Source organism: Benincasa hispida, chromosome 6 (genome assembly GCF_027475165.1).
Source record: "Benincasa hispida cultivar pf3 chromosome 6, pf3_genome.v1.1, whole genome shotgun sequence".
NCBI lineage: Eukaryota > Viridiplantae > Streptophyta > Magnoliopsida > Cucurbitales > Cucurbitaceae > Benincasa > Benincasa hispida.
In genome coordinates this window covers 27193650-27200767 of record NC_143483.1, presented here as the reverse complement: position 1 = coordinate 27200767, position 7118 = coordinate 27193650, and positions in this window count along the sequence as shown.

Sequence of the window (7118 nt, the reverse complement as noted above, 5' to 3'; positions counted from 1 at the left end):
TACATGTATAGACATAGGAATTGACATTAGAGTTTATGAATGATGTTTTCCGATTAATTTTGTTCTTAAGTTGTCTATCTCAACCCTCTATCATTTTCTATCTCAGCTCTTTATCACTGTCTATTTAAGATAGACAGAGAGATAGCCCTCTATCACTGTTTATATAAGATAGACAAATATAGCCATCTATCTTTGTCTATTTACATAGTGATAGCCATCTATCACTGTCTATCTTAGATAGATAGAGATAGTACTCTATCTCTATCTATTTCAATTTAAAGTTATCGATAATAGATTCACTCAGATAAGCAAGTATGTATTGATGCTAAATTATTATTGTTTATCATAAACAAGTATGTATGATAAACAATTATCTACCAACAAAAAAAATACGATATGGTATTATTGTTCGTCATTGAAGTCTACCACTGTTTGTTTCAGATAGATAGAGATAGTGGTCTATCTTTGTCTATCTCAATTTAAAGTTATCAATAATAGATCCACTCAAATAAACAAGTAGTATTCTATCTCTGTCTGTCTCAAATAGACAATGATAAAACTCTATCGAGAGACAGTATTCTATCTTTGCATGTTTGAGATAGAAAGTGATAGAACTCTTTTACTGTATATCTCATATAGACAGAGATAAGTTCTATCATTGTCTATCTCAGATAGACAGAAATAGTGATCTATCTCTCTAAGATCCAATCAACTAAATAGATCCACTCAACTAAACAAATATAAAGTGCAAACATTATAGAAACTTCAGAAACAGATATTAATGTTTACCATTGAAGTCTATCATTGTTTATTTGAGATAGACAGAGATAGTCCTTTATCATTGCCTATCTGAGATAGACAGAGATAGTGCTCTATCTCTCTGAGATCCACTCAACTAAACAAATATAGAGTGCAAACGATATGGAAACTATAGAAACAGATGTTAGTGTTTACCATTGAAGTCTATAATTGTCTATTTGAGATTGACAGAGATAATCCTCTATCATTATTTATCTGAGATAGACAGTGATAGCCTTGTCATTGTCTATCTCAGATAGACAGAGATAGTGCTCTATTTCTCTAAGATCCACTCAACTAAACGAATATAGAGTGCAGACGATATAGAAACTATAGAAACAAATATTAGTATTTACTATCGAAGTCTATCTGTTTATTTGAGATAGATAGAGAAGAACTATATCTCTATCACTGTCTATCTGAGATACACATAGATAGAGCTGTTGGGGTTGATGCCCTAAATCTCGTAGGGTTCTGTAGTTTGTAAACACCTGTATGAACAGACTATTTGTGATGTAATAATATGGGATATTTTATTCACTACAGTTTATGAAATATGAGATATTTTAGTTGCATTAACCACAAACCAATAAACTAAGATCCCTGGTTATCGTCATAACTTAAGCATGTATGTGGAGACATACAAGTGGATTGTGCCTTAAATGATAACCTAAATGGTCTGTAGTATATGGATAAAGGAGGGAAACCTTATCCTGGTGACATTTCAGATATGGCCCACTTTGTAGATGTTACAAGTGTTGTAAAGTGCTACAAATGATCTGATCCTGGTCATTCATATGGAGACATGCGAGTGGGGGATCCTATACAAAGGAGTTTGTATAAGACCGGACCACGAAATGTTTAGTCTCATTATATAACACCGTTCATGACAGAGACTTTCATTTCACTAGGATGACCATAGGTAACATGACCTTAATCCTAAGTGCATTGGGAACTCATGACTATGAGGGTGGTCCTTTGATTTACATAGGTGCGAGTGACCAGATCATCAAGTCAAATCTACCACTTTAGGGATTCATCTGACTAGGGAGTTGGGAATATAGCTACACAAGAAGAAATTTACTCTTTCTCCAACATCGAGGTAAGTAGATAAATTGCTCTCTTCAGGGCTGATGCCAAGGCTTGAATAATGTGGTGCCATACCTTCTCATAGCCCGAGAAGTATTCACTTATAATGGGACTATGATGTATTGTTCATTAGAGGAATTAGTGGTACTTAAGGAGTTAAATGTAACTACAGAGGCAAAATGATAAATTGGCCCAACTGTACTTACAAGCGATTTGTGAAGGATCATCGTACTGTAGTGCGAAGAATGCAGTTGTCGGTCTTTAATGAAGTGCTTGGCAGTTAACGAATGGTGTATATCATGATTAAAGAGTTAAGTCAGTTATTCACGTATCGTTCGAGCTTCAAGCTACAGGTCCATAAGGTCCCCTCTGTAGCTTAATGGATTCATGTTAAGAATCAGTTTTTGGGTTAGTTTGAAGTGTTCAAATTAACAAGAGAGAATTTGATTATATATGATATAATTAAATTGATTCAATTATATGTGATATAATTGATTTGATGTATTAGATACATTTATTGGAGGAATTAATATAAATATGATTTATATTAAATGCAATAGAGGAGAAAAAGAACTATGGTTTAAATATTACATATGATGTAATATTAAAACTATAGGTTATAAATATAATATGATAAATTAGTTATTATATTTATTTATAATAAAACAATTATGAGATAATTATGCTTAGTTAATTTTTCTTTTTTAACCGTCTGAGTGAGAAGTTTTTAATCAATTTTAATAACTGATGGATAAAAGTGAAAATGGTTTTCATTTTTAATTATAGCAACTCATTTCGATCGAATGAAGAATATAACTATATGATAGCCTTTGAGAGGGTGAACAATCAAGCATCGAGGCTTCGAATTTGCTAGACGATAGTTCTTCATTACCCAATGATCGAGTACCAAGTCTATAAGATAGACTTTCTCATTCTCCCACTTACTCGATCGTTTGATTCCTCATTCCCTCTACCAAATCCATACAGAGCCCAATCTCTTGGATTCTCATATCAAGAATACCAAGGTAATCGAGTGGTGGTGTCGAGTTTGTTGTTCGAGGGTCGAGGATCGAGTGTTACTCGGTTGGATTCAGGGATTTGACAGTTCATGTTATTCACTGGTTGTCCATTGCGTTCGTGCACTTGATCGAGTTTGCTTGGACACTTGACTGGTGTCGATCAAGGGAATACTTAAAGAATAGTTCTTCAAAGGTATGTCACGTGATTCCTTTTGGTTTTAACTTAAAAGCTTGTTGTAATTTACTCGAGGATGCATAACTATTCTTGTTGGATTCTAAATGTGTTGTTCTTTCACAATGGGTTTGGAACGATCTGCTTCCGCTCAACGGTTCTCTAGTTTAAGAGTTCATTCAAGAGCTTTATCTCTATCTATCTTAATTCAAATTTATCAATAATAGCCCCTATTACTGTCTATCTAAGATAGAGATAACCCTCTATCACTATCTATATGAGATAGACAGATATAGCTATCTTAGGTAGATAGTGATAGTGCTCTGCCACTTTCTATCTCAGATAGACAGAGATAATCCTCTATGTTTGTCTATCTCAATTCAAATTTATCCAATAATAGATCCACTCAAATAAACAAGTATACATTGATGTTAAAGTTTTTCAATAGTTGTTAAAGTTCCTAATATAGATAGTGATAATACAACAAGAAAATGAACAAAACATGTTAATTTTGTAAATTCCAGAAGTAGTTGATTATCAACAAGTAGAAAGAAACTTACAAATTGTATAAAGTAGAAAACTAAGTACAAAAAAATGTTCAATTTGAAACTTTACAAACTGTATAAAGTAATTCCACAATCAAGATTGAGACTGAGATTGAGATTAAATTTGAGAAATGTTCAAGCTAAAGTTTGGAGCAGTGTCCGTCATCAATTTTGCATATTCTTGAGTTAAAGTTCGAGGTTATACTTCGTTCTTCGTCTCAGTTTTCTTCCTGGTATTCTTTGCATATGTTTTTTGGTTGGTTTTCGCTGTCTCTTTGGTATCTCCTTTTGAAAGTGTGTGTCTTCTAGCACTTTTGGTCTAAACTTGTTATGCTTGCCCTACTCTTGCTGCTTTCCTTTTTGTTTTCTCTTTTTTCCTTTTGTTTGAATCTCTTCATCTATATCCTCTTCACTATCAGTTTGTTCTTCTATTTCATCTCCCTCATCAATAATTTGCTTCTGCTTCTGGTTTATCTTTGGTCTCTCATTCTGAAAGTGAAGCTTTCAATCTCTTCCTTATCAGTATCTTCCTTTTTCTCTTCTTTAACTTGCTCTTCCTCATTTTGCTCCTCTTCTACTTAATCTGCATTTACTTTCTCTTGGTCTTCTTCTAGTTGGTCTTCTTCTACTTTCTCTTGCTCTTCTTCTACTTGCTCTTCATCTTCTTTCTCTTTCTCAATTTGCTCTTATTTATTGATGTGCTGCAAGAAGATATTGGAGTTCATAAAAGAACACTGAATAATAGACAATGATAGTCTACTATTATTGTCTACATCACGTATATAAACAACCATATTTATCTTTTTCTCATTTCTATGTTTAGATCTTCTTTCTTATTTTTATTTTTTTTTTTATTTTCTTCTGGTTCAACTTGTTCTACTTCAGTTTCTTGTTCTTTTTCTTTTCAGCATCTTCTTCAACCTCATCTTCTTCAACCCCATCTTCTTCCTTTTCTGTTTGATTTTTAGTTTCATTGTCTTCTTCATCTTCATCTACCTAAAAGCATATGATAAAAAGTAAGAATCACTCTATATATTAGATAGACAATGATAGAGGACTATCATTGTCTATCTCGAATAGACAGAAATAGTATTCTATCTCAGTCTATCTAAGATAGATAGAGATAATGTTTTTTCAATGTCTATTCTAGATAGACACTAATAATACTCTATCAGTATCTATCTCTGATAGACATTGATAGTGCTCTATCTCTGTCTATCCCATATAAACAATGATAGAGGACTATCACTGTCCATCTCAGATAGACAATGATAGTGCTCTATCTCAGTCTATCCCATATAAACAATAATAGAGGACTATCAATGTCCATCTCAGATAGACAATGATAGACCTCTATCTGAGTCTATGTGAGATTGTCTATCTGAGATACAAAGTTATAGAGGACTATCACTGTCTTATCTCTTATGTTTGAACAAGATGTAAATTAAGAAAAGAATCATACCTCAGGCAAAAGTTTTTTTTTTTTGTGTTTCCAAATCGGTAGTTGGAATCGGATTCAAATTATCTTCTATTTCAAGTTATTGTGTTTGCATCTCAGTTTCCTACAAGAAAATAATTTGTTATTTTTTTCTATCTAAGAAAGTAAGAAACTTAAAAAATATAATATTAAGATAGATAGTGATAGAAGACTATCATTGTCATCATATATACAAACCTTTCTTTCCCTTTCCCTTTCCCTTTCCCTTTGATTCTCAATTTCAACTTGGAACTACAAGGAAAAGCAATTTTAGTTAATAAATATACAAAAAATAATCATAATAATAATAATAGTATATGACAAACCAAATACTTACCTCAGATAAATATGTTGTTGTATAGTCAACCATTATATTAAGATCATGACTTTCTTCCAATACTCGAAGGCTAAGAGAAGGCGCTTTATTTTTTCCATGCCTTTTTTATGCTCTTGATGTTGTGGAAGATTTTCTAATGGAAGTCTATAATTCAGGGTTTCCATAATTGACCTCAACATTGTTTTGATTTCTTTTTGGCCTTGTTTCAAAAGTTTTTGTTCTTCTATTATTTTCTGTTGGCCTTTTCTTAATTCACTTATTTCTTTCATTATTCTATTTGCTTCTTCTTCTTGGATTTGTTCATTCTTTTCTTCGTTCATTTGTCTCTCTTTATCCTTCTCTTTTTCCCTCTCTTTCTACTCCTCTACCTCGACTTCTATGAAATATTTGAAAATTGATTGACATTCTTCTTCTGTTGGATGCAGTGGTGTCATGCAAAACTACAAATGAACAAAAGTTAAATTATTATAGGAAAAATACTAGCATCATCAATTATAGACAGTGATAATAGTTTGTCTGTGTCTATCAGTGATAGATAGAGATAGAATATTATCACTATCTATCCTTAAAGTGATAGACAATGAAAATGTTCTCATTTAAGAAATTACTTACATCTTCGATTCGAAAATGTTCTCATTTAGAGTCCTCCATTTGACTGACTCAAAGCACTTTCATGTGATGATTCTTGGACCTTTGATGCCAAGTTTCCTTCCAAATCCAAAATCTAAATCAGAATGTTTTAGGGATTATCTCAAAAGCTTAGTAAACTAATGCTAATGGGAACCCTTGAAGGTAGCAACATCCTTAATTCTCAATATATGATGCTCTCTTAAAAAATTGATAGATTAGATTGTAAGACAATCTTCCACAAGGACGTTCTTTAAAGACTTGTTCATCATTCAAAATGTCTAAATATTTGAAATTGGCATGGTTGTGCTGTTGCTTGGGGATTAAAAGAGCTTTTAGGATGTAGAGATCGACTAATTTAACTTTCAACGACTCTTCTTCCTCATTGTGAAGTGCTTTGAAATTTCTCTCTATATCTCTTCTAGTTATATGATCGTCATGAAGAAAAAAAGTATTCCTAAGTTGAGACACTTTTCTTTGGCCTAAATCTAATTGAGGGAATTTGTGGCCTTTCAATCAAGTTATTAAACAAAATTCCTTCAACCCAAATTTTGCTATATGACCATTGAAGTTAAATGCAAGGAAATTTGGCTTCTTTGTATAGCATTGTCTTCTTACTAAGTAATTAGGGAATTGATTGCATATTTGGTTGTTTTAATATTAAGAAAGTGTCCAAATGAGTCATTTAAAGCTTTTGAAAAAAAAATGTTTCATCCAACTTTGTTCTTATCAAATTTAAGACCTCTACACTAACTCTTAAGTGCATGTTCTCATTTTCCATGATCAATTCATGTTCCACATGTTGAAAAGATATATTTCACGATATGTTAGAAAGTAAAATTTGAATAACACCAACAACTATTAAGATAACTATCAATAATATTTAACAATATCTATCTCTATCTAACTGAATTCAAAGTTATCAATAATAACACTCAACTAAACAAATATAGAGTGCAAACCATATAGAAACTATAGAAAAAAAAAATTAATGTTTACCATTGAAGTCTATCACTATTTATCTCTGTCTAACTGAATAATGTTTTATCACTAT